The 12,006-nt window shown below is 47.7% G+C and overlaps 1 protein-coding gene across 2 annotated transcripts in view; it reads right to left on the bottom strand.

Annotated features, from left to right (window-relative positions):
• The window catches only part of AP1B1 (adaptor related protein complex 1 subunit beta 1), a 51,724-nt gene extending 43,258 nt beyond the window's left edge, over positions 1-8,466 (bottom strand). The window contains exon 1 of one of the 2 annotated variants that reach the window (XM_059893994.1): positions 8,340-8,466. The gene's annotated coding sequence lies outside the window, so the exon portion shown is untranslated. The remainder of the gene's footprint in view (positions 1-8,339) is intronic. The other variant, XM_059893993.1, reaches the window with a different exon arrangement.
• Between the last annotated feature and the right edge of the window lie 3,540 nt (positions 8,467-12,006).

Genomic DNA, 12,006 nt, shown 5'->3' with positions numbered 1-12,006 from the left:
GAGACCCCCTGCTTGGCTGAAGGCAAGATCATGGCAGGGAAAGGAGCAGATGAGGTTAGTCAGGGAAGGATGGGATTCAAAGACAGTCTTGGATTCCAGGGTGAGTTGGACCCTGCCAGCAGAAGATGCAGTGATCTTATCAAATGACAAGTCTCATGCTAACAAGCATTTGATGCTACTGATCACTCCATCCTCCCTGAAACATTTTCTTCCCTTGGATTCCAGGATGCCATGCTCTCTACTTTCCCTTCTACCCCACTGTCTAGTCTCCTTTGTTCCTCCTCCTCTCCCTCTCCTTCAACACCTGGAGTGCCCCAGGGCTCAGGCCTGGTTCCTCTGCCCTTTCCCAGAGGCCCTCTTCCCTCCTCCAGCTGCTTGCTTCATCCAGTGTCATGCCTTTAAGCACCATCTATGCGCTGACAACTCACAACTTTACATCCCCAGGCCCAACCTCTCCTCTGAACTCCCAGCTCATATATTCAAACTGCCTGATATCACTGGAATGTCTATATGGCTAACAGGCAGCTCAAACTTAAAATGATAAAAACTACCACTTGCTTCCTCCTATCCCCCAACTGACTCATCCTGCAGTCTTCATTATCCAGTTATTACCAAAACCATCTTTGACAGGTTCTCAGGCCCAAAACCTCAGTTACCCTTGATAATACACTCTCTCTCATATCACACATCTAATCCATCAGCAATTCCTGTCGGGCCTACCTTCAAAATGAATTCAGAGTCCATGAAGGGGCTTCTCACCAGCTCTATCACTACCACCTGGCCCCAGGCCATCATCCCCTCCCACTGAGATTGCTACCAAAGCTGCTTCCACACTGCACCTGACAACCCATCCTGGCAACAGCCAGAATGGTCCTATGACAGTCTAAATCAGACAATGGCATCCCTTTGCTCAAAATCCCCCAATGGTTCCCTGTCTCACTCAGAGTAAAAGCCAAAGTCCCTACCATGGCCTCATGGCCCACAAAGCCCTGGATGAGATGCATACCCCCTTCTGTCTCTCACACACACACCCTCCCTGTCATTATCTCTTTCAAACTTCTTCCACTGTTCTCCCCATCACTCCCTCAGTTCCAGCCATATGGGTCTCTTTGCTGATCCTGGAACACAACAGGCATGTTTCAACCCCAGGGCCTTTGAACATGCTGTTCACTTTGCCAAGGAGGCTCTTTCTCTAGACAGTCTCATGGCTCAGCTCCTCACCTTTTTTTCCCCCCTCCAGTTTTATTGAGATATAATTGACATACAGCACTGTATAAGTTTAAGGTGTACAGCATAATGATTTGACTTTCATACATCATGAAATTATCACAATAAGTTTAGTGAACATCCATCATCTCATATAAATACAAAATAAAACAGAAAAAAAAATTTTTTTCCTTGTGATGAGAAATCTAACAGTTTACTCTCGACAACTTTCATACACAACATACAGCAGTGTTAATTATATTTATCATGTTGTGCATTACATTCCTAATACTTATGTATCTTTTAACTGGGAGTTTGTACCTTTTGACTGCCTTCATTCAATTCCCCTTCCCCCAACCCCCACCTCTGGTAACCACAAATCTTATCTCTTTCTCTATAAGTTTGTTTGTTTTTTCAAGTATAATTGACCTACAACACTATGTTAGTTCCTTTTACACAACATAGTGATTCGATATTTATACATATTTCCAAGTGATCACCATGATAAGTCTAGTTATATGTCACCATACAGATATTACATAGTTATGGACTATATTCTCCACGCTGTACATTTCATACCTGTGACTCATTTATTTTGTAACTGGAAGTTTGTACCTCTTAATCTCCCGCACCTGTTTCTTTCCCCCCCCCACCCCAGTCCCTCACCTCTTTTTTTTTTTTTTTTAATATCTTTATTGGAGTATAATTGCTTTACAATGGTGTGTTAGTTTCTGCTTTATAACAAAGTGAACCAGCTACACATATACATATATCCCCATATCTCCTCCCTCTTGCGTCTCCCTCCCACCCTCCTTATCCCACCCTCCTTATCCCACCCCTCTAGGTGGTCACAAAGCACCGAGCTGATCTCCCTGTGCTATGCAGTTGCTTCCCACTAGCTATCTATTTTACATTTGGTAGTGTATGTATCCCTCACCTCTTTCATGGCTTGGCTCAAATGTCACCTTCTCACTGAGGTCTTCTCCGACCACTTTATTTAAAATTGTACACGCCCCCAACAAATCCCCCACACTTCCTATCCTTCTTTCCTCTTTTTGTTTTTTCCTCTAAGTACTTATCACCAACATAGGATAAAACACTTATCTATTTTTTTCCCCTCCATAATGAAATTCCATAAGGACAAGGATTTTGTTCATTTTGTTCCCTACCATATTCCTAGCTCCTAGACTGGTACCTGGCAAGTAGTAGGTGCTCAGTAAATATTCAAATGACTGGTGCTCAATCCTCCTCTTGGGGAAATTTCATGTTTTGTAAACCAACCTCAGCTAGAGAGCAGCTTCCCAATGTTGATTTCATGGGGTCTGCCAGGGTCAGAGCTACATCTGTTCTGGTTGTCAAGCTGTTTTGAAATTGAGAATGCCAAACACCCTAGCCCATTTTACAGACAGTAAATGGAAGGTAAGTAAATAAATGATAAGAGAGAGAAGAAACGGCAAAGGGTAGAAGGTCAGGTGGCAACATCTCCAATGGGAGAAATGTTCAGGCCACTTCCTTCAGATCACCATCAGATCACTATCCCTGGCCCTGGGCATCAGCTCAGAGTGATCAGAGCTGCAGGAAGTGGGGAAACAAATTGCTGGGGGAGGTGTGCAGAGGGGGCTCTGACACAGGCTATGATGTGAGCTCAGCTAGGCCCTTCCTTTCACCTATAACCCTCCAGGCCCACAGGCCTTCTGTGCTCCTCTAGTTGCCAAGCTCTTCACTGCCTTCATACTTGCTGATCCTTCTGCCTGGATTATCTCTCCAGCTTCTAGACTTATCCTTCAAATCTCAGCTTAGGTGACATCACTTCAAAGATACCATCCTTGCACGCACTAAGTAGGTATTTTTCTGTCCTCATAGCCCAGTACTCCTATTCACATATTTACTGAGCCATAAATAGGTCTATATGCTGGGGATGAAGCAGTGAATTAAACAGACAAAAACCTTTCCCTTCATAGAGCTTACATCCTAACGGCAGACAGTGACTATAAGCAAGATAAATAAGTAACATATATAGTATCTCAGACAGTGATAAATGCTATGGAGAAAAAGAAAGCAGGGAAGGAGGATAGGGAGTGTGGGGGAGGACGAGTGGGAGGTTGAAATTTAACCAGGGTGGCCACAAAAGGCCTCCTTGAGAGGTGACACTGCCTGGGGAAGAGCCTTCCAGGCATAAAAAATAGTGCAAAGGTGGGAGTATGCCTGGCCTGTTTGAGGAACAGCAGGGAGGCGATGTGGCTTGAACAGAGTGAGCTGTGAGGGGGGCAGTGGGTTATGAGGTCAGAGAATGGAGGTGGCCTTACAGGTCAAGGTAAGGACTCTGGCTTTTACTCTGAATGAGCTGAGAGCCACTGGAGGGTTTTAAGCAAGAATCCTGAGATCTGGCTTACATTTTAACAGGGGTGAGCTGCTCTGCCTCATTTCCCTCATGATTTATCTGTTTTTCTAATTATTACATTTGTTTTCTATTTCTTCTTTGTCTCTCTCCCCCACTAGAATGTGGTAAGCAATCCAAGGGCAGAAACTGTCTGGCTTGTTTACCTGTCACCACATTTAGCCCAGTGCCAGGCACACAGCAGGGCTCAATAAATACTGAATGAATGAAGGAAGGAACGAATGAATAAATGAATGTTGGGCATACGAAGGCTCTGTCCTCAGTGTCTCAACATCCAGCCACCCAGCCCTTAGAGATCAGAGAGTGAAAACCACAGAACAGACCCAATAGCTTGCTATAATGAAATTTTGTCATTCTACTCTAAATATGCTTAGGACCCTAAAAGCAATTAGGGTGTGATAAAAAGTATGTCACCCAAGGCTAGTCCTCTATAGAGCTCAGCTGTAACGAATGTCTTCAGTGCTGAAAACCAACACTGAAGGGCTGGTTTTAAAACTTTTTTTTTTTTTTAAACTTCTGGCCATGCCACACAGCTTGTGGGATCTTATTTCCCATACCAGGGATTGAACCCGCACCCCCTGCAGTGGAAGCGTGGAGTCTTAACCACTGGACCGCCACTGAAGTCCCAGTTTTAAAGCTTTTGAGAGCTGACTTCCAAACCTACCATCTTGCAGCTCAAGTCCACAGAGGAGACGAGGGATCAGTGACTAAGGCATCCTGGCTGATGATGACCTCTGGGCATTCTGTAGTCAACCAACCATACTGTTACCTTAACTAGAGAAGGCCTCCCAACTTCAGGGAGACCCTCTTAACAAAGGTCAGAGGTCAAGCCCAAGGCCAAAGACCCAAAAAGCATGAGGCTTGGGAGGCTAGAACCATAGCCAAGCCCTTCCTCAGCTCCATTAAATAACAGGAGACAATTCAAGAACAAGGGATTGGGAAAGGAAAGGTGGCCACAGAGGGTACAACCTGGGCTCTCAAGGGGTCTACACAACCTAACAGGCACAACCATACCACAACTGCAAAACGAGAATTATAATGTCACATACTTGAGGGGTTTTTGAGGCTAAAACAAGTGAATACATACAAAGCCCTCAGCAGTACCCAGTCCACCAAGTGCTTGATAAATGTTAGCCACTTTTACTACTACACAGGGAGAGCCGTTACCACCAGCACCTCCTGCTGCTCCCCAACCCCCAGGTCTCTGGAGGCCCTGAAGCACTCTGATGGCTGGCTGGGTGATAGCAGTAGTTCCAAAGTAGTTATTCCCACCATTGGGCAGATTTCTCCCTACTCCCCTGGGGTGACATGAGGATGGACAGGAGATCATCTGGGAAGTGCTCTGAATTCCTTAGGAGTCACGGAATCCTAAAAATTCAATGTGATATTCATTCATTCATTCACCAAACATTTACTGAGCACCTACTACGTGCCAGATATTTCACTAGGTGCTGGAGACACAGTTAAAACAAGTCCTCTCCAGGGATTACGAGCTGTTTACTTAGAATACAGCTGAGTACGCAGACAATGACAACCCACTGTGATCAATGCCACAGGACATCCAGTTCAGGCCTGCAAGGTGGGGGAGATGATCAGATGGGAAGCACCAAGTAGTGGTCTAGCAAAGAAGCGGGTGTGTGTGACAGGAACTGGTGCCCAGGAGGTGGGAACAGCACAAAGCAAAGACACAGAGGTAAACAACTGGGGCTGGCAGAAGTGGCAAGCAGTTGAGTTTGACTGGAACTTGGGGAGAGGCTGGAAGTGAGGAGTAGGAGAGATGAGGCAGGAGAACCCGGCAGAGGTCAGAGCTCAAAAGGCTTTGGCGGCCACGCTAAGGAATGTGAGTTTCAGCCTGAGAGCAATGAGAATCCACTGATGGATATTCAAGCAGAATTTTTTTTAAAGGATTCCCACTTGCCCAAGTAATATTCTCTCTCTGGAGTTATTTGTTCCTCTCTGTGTGAAGCGAAGAACACAAAAACCATTCCTGGGCTCTGATAATTTATCAGTGACCTATTTTAGGCAAAAAGACCTGTTCAGAAAAAGAAATACCTACAAGCAACAGATGCCCCTTTAGCTTTCAGAAATACACCAAAGCGCAAAACTCATAACCAAGCAATGCTTGCTCACCATCAGCACACCAGGCTTTGGTGCCAGGCGTGGGGGTTTTCAGGAAGTGAGCAGTCAAGACATGCAACAGTTTCAGAGGATGACTAGAAAAAGATGAAAGTCCACGCCCAGAGCCAGCAGGACCAACAGACTGAATTTCTTCTGAAACACTTTTAGGAAGTGAAACAAGAAGGATGGGAGAAGTCCTGTGTACATAAAGGTCTCTGTCTGCAGATGGAAGTAACACCCCCAAAACCAGGCCCCCAGTGGGCACAACTGCCTAGGGTCAAGGCACCCACCACCACAACAGGCTCTGACAAATGTCCTTGTCCAGCCCCCACATATGCCAGTGTTCGGTGGGGGGGCAAGGGGAAGGTATTATTTGAGAGCTGAGGTAAAGAAGGCTCCAGGTCACACTACCAAGAAGCTGCTGAGCTGGGACTGGAACCCAGGGTTGACTGATGGGGAGTCGAGGAGTGCTTTTTCCATCACACCTCTGAGCTATTCACGTCGCTCAAGTGAAGCCTCTGCTCAAACCACACTCAACAGATAATCTCTACACAACCTCTGAGGGATCTGAGTCTTTGAAAACTAGTGAAGCCACTCTTCATGAAGCTGCTCTAAGAGGTCGAAGGAGCCTGGTGGGCTCAACTCAGGACAGGGAGCCAGATGCTCTGAGCTCTGCTCATGTTCCTACCATCTGTGACAAGTCACTTCATCTCAAATCCTCCCTTGGAAGGATGCGGATAAGGTGACAATATTAAGTTTCCGTGAATTCAATGGAACTAGGAGAACAGATCGTAGAGTTTAAAAACAGGCACTACAGTAATATTTATATCACAGCTTTCTTCAGAAGCATGTGGAAACCCTCAAGCGTTTGTTAAGGCTTATAATACCTAGGAGTGGGTAGGAAATCAGCGGGTCTGTGCTGCTATCAGGGAAACTGAGGCAGAACTGGAGCAAGTGAATGTCTCTGCAAAGGAATAAGGCTCAGACTCACAAAGCCTCATCCTCTGGCCATGAAACCACCTTACCAGCTCCTGGACAAGATATGGCTCCCCAGTCAAGAAGCCATGGGACCTGTACTTTTCTCAGAGACACAGACCCTTCCCTTGGGAATGTTCTTCAAGAACCTAGGGCCAAAAGATCCCCTAGCGGTCATGTGGTTCCTCTCTTCACTCCAAAAAGAATGCAGCTCAACCACTCTCAAGAGAGGTTCTGGATATTGTTTTTTTCTTTTTTTTTAAAATTAATTTCTTTAGTTAGGTTTTTGGCTGTGTTGGGTCTTCATTGCTGCGCGCAGGCTTTCTCTAGTTGCAGCAAGTGCGAGCTACTCTTCGTTGCGGTGCGCAGGCTTCTCATCGTCATGGCTTCTCTTGTTGTGGAACACAGGCTCTAGGCGTGTGGGCTTCAGTAGTTGTGGTGTGTGGGCTCAGAAGTTGTGGCTCACAGGCTCTAGAGCGCAGGCTAAGTAGTTGTGGCACATGGGCTAAGTTACTCTGCGGCATGTGGGATCTTCCCAGACCAGGGTTCGAACCCACGTCCCCTGCATTGGCAGGTGGATTCCCAACCACTGCGCCACCAGGGAAGTCCTGGATATTCTTAAATTCGTTTCATGGCCAGCCTGTTTTATGTCTCACAGTTCTCAATAGTCAGGAAAAACTTCCTCTCTTGCCCTGAAAGGTAATCAGTTATAGCAATAACCTGCAGGACTGTTTCATCCTGAAGAAAGTGAATCAAATACTCCTTATGAAGGTCAGACGAGAAGCAAGAAGGCTACATCTTTATATAGGTGCAAATTTAATGGCAGCTAAAGATATTAAATAGCCCCTACACCCCAACCTTGCTCCAGCCTCTCCTTTGTCTCTGCACTTACAGGTCCTTGAGAGCCTGGGGGGGAACCCTGGCTCTTGTCTATACTACCCGATTGACCTTACAGGTGTGATTTAACCTCTCTGTGCCTCAGTTTCCTCGTGGATAAAATGGGGATAACAACAGTAGCTACCTCACAAAGGTTGCTGGGAAGCTTAAATGCGGCATTATAAGTAAAGTGCCTAGCACAGGGTTTGGTACACAGTAGGAGCTCAGTAACCAGTAGCTAGCATTTCCATCAGTACTTTTGGCATTATTACAGGTGTCCCCAGTTAACTTGTCCGTGAGGCGCCTACGGACAGACCAAGCCCAACCCCACCCCAGAGGAGGCGGCGCCGGGCCATTTCTTTTCTTTTTTTTCTTTTTGAACCTTGGCAAAGAGATAAGGCCCTGAACGACGAGGAGGCCTCAGGATAGCCACGGGGGTGAGTATGCAGGGGGAACCAGTACCCGAAGAGAAGTTTCCTGTCTGGCCAGGCGCAGGCTCCCTCAGGCCTAAATCTAGGAGTCTCTCCGGGAGGGCGCCCGGGGAGGGACTGCGGAGTTGGGGTGTCTGGGGTGCAGGCCGGCGGCCAAGGGGGCGCGAATGAATGAACCCGCAGCCCTTCTGCCTCGTCCTGACCTGGGAAGCCACTCTAGCCCCTCCAGCTCCCTGTCCTCTCCGTGACCTTTGACCCCAGAAACCCCTCACCTCAGACCCCTGACTCCCCGCCCCACCACTTCTCCGGCCTCGCCGGGCTTCCCGTTTCCTCACCCACAGGTCCGAACGGCTCCCGGCGCCACGGCGCTGCTCGACGCGGCAGTAAAATGTCTGCGGCCTTGTCCTCCCGCTCTCCCGGCGCGTCCGTGCCGCCGGCCGCTCCGAGCCCCGCGGCTGTCACCTGCCAGGCGGAAGTGAGCTGCCCGCGCGCGGGCACTTCCGGTGGACGCACGGGCTGGGGGCGGGGTCAAGGGTGCACTGGCTGGGGCGGGGGTTGGTGCCCGCGGGGTGGGGCCAGAAGGGGCGGGGCCTACCGGAATTAACTCCGCCCCCGACACGTCCTTCTGTGCCGATGTCTTCTGTAGAGCGCGGAGAAAAACTAGGCCAGGTAACCGTTAAGCAATTTAACGTGATGGAGATGGAAAAGTTCGTAGAGACTTTGAGGTCAGTTTCCCTTCTGTGTTACAGACGGGAAAACTGAGGTTCTGAAAGGGGCAGGTGTTGCTCAAGAGCACTTACCTTGTGAAGGGAAGAGTTAAACTAGAGCTGTAAGTCTAGTCTAGCGCTTGCAGCCCTTCAGTGCAGCCCTTAGGGGAATTCCGCGTTTTAGGGGAAAACCTCAGACCCTCCAAGGAGAACTTCATAATGTCCCATTTCCCCTTTTGCTGGGTCGGCCAGGACCTCAATTGCTATAGCTATCTCGCTCCCAGCTCTGGTACTATTAACTTTCTACTCCTCCTAGATAATTTCTGATCATTCTCTTTAAAATATTTAAAATAATAATTTGCATTGTAGAGAAATGGAAATATACTAGTAAGCAAAAGGAGATAAAAAATCATCTGCAATCCCACCGACCTAAGGCAATCATTTTTAACGTTTTGGTGAATACCCTTCCAGACTTGACATATCATGCGGTATTTTTAACTCACCAAGATATTGGTAAAGCTTTCCCAAAACAATAAATACATTTCTATTTGGTGCCTTCCAATGCCTGCATGGAATTCTACAGCATGGATGGCATCACTGTTCTAAAAAACAATCCCCGACAGCTGAACACTCAGGTTGTCACCAATCTTTTAATATTATAAAATGTATTGATAAGTAAGCATGCACAGCCAAGTCTGTATGTCCCATCTAATCCAGATATTACTGTTTTAATATAGTTTTATATGTTTAATCAGCCTCAACTACTTTTTTAAAAAATTTATTTATTTTATTTATTTATTTTTGGCTGCGTTGGGTCTTCACTGCTGTGCACGGGCGTTCTCTAGTTGAGGCGAGTGGGGACTACTCTTCGTTGCAGTGTGCGGGCTTCTCATTGCAGTGGCTTCTCTTGTCGCGGAGCACGGGCTCTAGGCGCGTGGGCTTCAATAGTTGTGGCACACGGGCTCAGTAGTTGTGGCTCACAGGCTCTAGAGCACAGGCTCAGTAGCTGTGGCACACGGGCTTAGTTGCTCCACGGCATGTGGGATCTTCCCAGACCAGGGCTCGAACCCGTGTCCCCTGCATCAGCAGGTGGATTCTTAACCACTGTGCCACCAGGGAAGTCCCTCAACTACTTTTTATAAAATGTTATTTTTAAAGTAATTATAGACTTACAGGAAATTGCAAAAATAGTACACAAAAGGTATCATGTACCCTTCACCCAGCTTCCCTCCGTGGTGACATTTTATATATTGGTAGTATAATATTGAAACCAGGATATTGTCATTGGAACAATACCATTGACTACATTACAGACCTTACTCCACTTTTAAAATCCTTTTCTGAAGTAGACAGGAAACAAATAGAATTCTATATGTACATGCCATGTTCCATGTGCTATACACAGCTGTCTGGAGGAACCACCTTTCCCCTAATGACAAATGTTGGCAAATGCCATCAGCCTCATTAGAAAACAAAATTTCACTGGGAATGTGACATGGAAAGAGAAGAATTATCCAACAAAACAAACCAAGGAACTTAAAGGTACCGAGCTGGACAGCTTATGTGAAAGTGACAAGTTAGTGGTAGAAGCAGTCAGAGATTGAAGATTCCCAAGGAGACAGAAGTCACAGCGTCAGTTTGCTCAGGAAGGACATCCTGAGGAAAGTGACATTTGTGCTAGGCTTTGCCCAATAAGAACACAGTTGCATAGGCTGAGACAGAAGGAAAAGGTGATCCAGGGACAACAGTGTAGAGGCAGGAAGGCAAGGGAACCAGACATCTGGGTCCTTCAGAAAGCAGTTCCCAAGTCCCTGATCTGAATCATGCCCTGGGCTGGGTGTTGGATAGTCGCATGGCTGAGGCAAAGGCCCTGCTCTTGCTGACCCTACAGTTTGTCTGGGAGGATGGCAGAGCAGCAGACACGAGTGTGATTGGTGCTGTGGTAGGGGATGGGCTGGGGGCTATGGGAGTCCAAAACAGGAAGTGCAGAGCAACAATGAATGTTTATGGAGCACCTATGGTGGGCCAGGCGGTGTGCAGAGGGTCTCATTTCCTTCTCACTTCAGCCCCACTTTATCCAGGTGGAGGGTTGTTGCAACTCCAAGAGCTTAAGCCAAACAGTGTGTGAGTGGCAGCGCTGAGGGCCTGGCCCCAGAGCCCTAGGATATGTGCTCTCACAAGTCCCACTCGTTCACCTAAAATATATTTGTCACTAAACCAGCCATATTGGGAATACAACAATGAGCAAAAGGCAGCACAATCCCTCCTTGGGGCTATGGTGGAGTGTGGGAGAAAGACAAACAAAGGGATAATTATAACACCACTCAGGGATGGCTTCCTGGAGGAAGTGACATCCATCCTGAATTGTGAAGGATGATATTCCTGCTACTAACAGTTACTGTGAACGAGTCACTGTGCTTGGCTTTTTCACATATTAACCCACTGAACTCTCCCAACAATTCAATCCCATGACTGTCTCCAAGGAAAGATGAGAAGACTTAGGCCAGTGGGCAGAGCCGATTTCTCCCCCACTCCCCTGTGGGCCTGGGCCTTCTCTCCCATGGCTCAGCCTGACAGGAAAGCTAAAAGGATGCTACTAATAAGAGGAGGCCAAAGGCCGGATAATTACAGCTTGCAGAGGTGGGAGACGGAAGCAGGGAAAGGGGGCCTTTGGGGGCTTCCCTCTCCACCGCCACCACCAAACCCAGCTGGTCACACGGCCGAGTCACACTCACCATCAAACGCTGACCGCTGTGGCTAGAACAGTCGCACCTGGGGCATGTGTGGTTCACCCTGGCCCTCTGAGTCTCCAGGATGGGTGGAGCAGAGCGGATGATGGCCGAGCCCACCTGGAGAGAGAACCAGCTTCTCCCAACAAATACACCATTACTAACAACATCACCTCCTGATTGGAGGAGGACGTTTTTCATTTTCTCCCCTGCCCTACTGAGCTGGCTGATGTTGGACAGGCCTGTGCACCTCTTTGGGCCTCAATTTCTCCACTCTGAGAACTCTGAACCCATCATGGGCCAAGTACTTTGTATACCCTTGACCTCCATCACTTTATTTAACCCTCACTGTTCTCAAGAGGTGGGTGCTACGATAACCCTCACTTTACAGGTGAGCACACTGAAGCCCTGAGAGGCTGAGGAACTTTCCCAACTTCACAAGGCAACAATGCGCCGAGCTGGGAGTCCAGGCCAGGGCTGGTGACTGCAGGGCCCAGGCTTTCCCCCTTGTCCCATCCTCACCTGTCGATGAGGTCTCATTCAATCAGAGGAAGGTGGTGTCGAGA

Source organism: Balaenoptera ricei, chromosome 14, assembly GCF_028023285.1.
Source record: "Balaenoptera ricei isolate mBalRic1 chromosome 14, mBalRic1.hap2, whole genome shotgun sequence".
NCBI classification, from domain to species: Eukaryota; Metazoa; Chordata; class Mammalia; order Artiodactyla; family Balaenopteridae; genus Balaenoptera; species Balaenoptera ricei.
This window is presented reverse-complemented; position numbering and strand designations above follow the sequence as displayed.